Here is a 1,815-nt window from a genome sequence, read left to right as displayed (position 1 = left end):
AGTCGAATCTGACTCAGCAACCCCTATTGGGTTTCTAAGGTTGTAAATTATTTACAGAAGTAGATCACCCCATCTTCCTTCTGCGGAGCAGCTGGTGGGTGGGTTTGAACTGCTGGCCTTCTGGTTAGCACCCAAATGCCTTATACACTACGTATGAAAAACCTGGTAAGCCTATCCAGAGAGGCAAGAAGGGTTTTTGAGATGTTCAAACTTGATTAAATCCAAGTCAATAAACAGGCAGTTTACCTGGTAGCTTTCAACCATTTCACTTTTGAGATTTCAGAGGATTCAAACCATTGCATGTGTTTTGGTTGGCTATACAATTGGAGAGTTAAATGAACTCAGATCATATTATCAATCTAAACATACCGAATCATACAAGCATCGCTGAAAGGTACACTAAACAAAAGAACCAGTAGCATACTTTTTGTTTGTTTTTTGTACTCACTAAAGCATACAGGCTCACACTAAAGGAGTTTTGTTTCATTTTAGAATTTAAATTGGTTTACTATCTTCACTGGGATAAATATGATAAAGCGTTTCCTCACCACACGCCTCTCTCACCCTTATCCCCATATAAAGGCATCACTCTCCCATCCCTGCCTTACTCCCCTTCACACAGAAAAACACCTACTGTAGGTGTGGAATCTACCCACTATAGGGTAGATTCTCTAGATTGACTGCCATTTCCCCACATACATGGGGGCAGCCTCATTTTCTCAAAGAGCACACTTGGAGGCCAGCGTTTTCTTTCTTTGTTGCACAGGTAAGGGTACAAGATCAAACCATGTGAAGTGGACGAAGTAGAAGTAGTTCCTGAAAACCACAAAATGAGCTCCCAAAGCCTGAAGAGAATCCATGACCTTCGCTGTGTCTTAGTCCTACTGCAGTGGAAATTGGTAGTTGGGATCCCACTATGACCTGCCATATAATCATACAGAGCTAATGTCTACAACTTAAATTGGGAGTTTCCTGGCCCCTGGTTGAAAATTATTTTCAAATATATCCCACTTCTCCATGGAGGCAGGCACTGGCTACTGTCATAGTGCACAGGCTTTGAGAATGACAAAGGACTTCACTTCGTGGAGCCCTCCTGAAAACAAGTGTTTTCATATATTGCCATAAAATATGGCTAATCTTGTTTCTATATTTTTCAGTGTGGATTATGCCCATTTTGATAGGGCAATATGAACCCAAATTTGAATGAGGGCTGAAAAAAATGCATACACTAGTACCACTCATCTGTCAGGTTCATACTGTGGTAACTTGAGTGTTGCTGTGAGGCTGGAGGCTAAGCCACTGGTATTTCAAATGCCAGCAGGGTTGCCCATGGTGGACAGGTTCCACTGGAGCTTCCAGACTAAGACTGGCATGGAAGAAGGAAGAGGCCATCCACTTCTCAGAGAATTGGCCAGTGAAAACCTTACGAATAGTGGTGAAACATTGTATGATATGTTACTGGAAAACTTTATGAATAGTCCTGAAACATTGTGTGATATAGTGCCAGATGATGAGCCCCTCAGGTCGGAAGGCACTCAAAATACGACTGGGGAAGAGCTGCCTCCTCAGAGTAGAGCTGCCCTTGATGTAGATAGAGTAAAGCTTTTAGGACCTCAGTTTGCTGATGTGGCATGACTCAAAATGAGAAGAAACAGCAGCAAACATCCATTCATAATTGGAACATGGAATGTACAAAGTATGAATCAAGGAAAATTAGAACTTTTCAAAACAAAATGGAACACATAAAGATCGATGAGATTCTAGGCATTGTTGTTATGTGCCATCAAGTCGGACCCAACTCATAGTGACCCCTCC

Source organism: Orycteropus afer, unplaced genomic scaffold (assembly GCF_000298275.1).
Source record: "Orycteropus afer afer isolate SDZICR_OR568_19922 unplaced genomic scaffold, OryAfe1.0 scaffold00007, whole genome shotgun sequence".
Classification (NCBI taxonomy): Eukaryota; Metazoa; Chordata; class Mammalia; order Tubulidentata; family Orycteropodidae; genus Orycteropus; species Orycteropus afer.
This window is presented reverse-complemented; position numbering follows the sequence as displayed.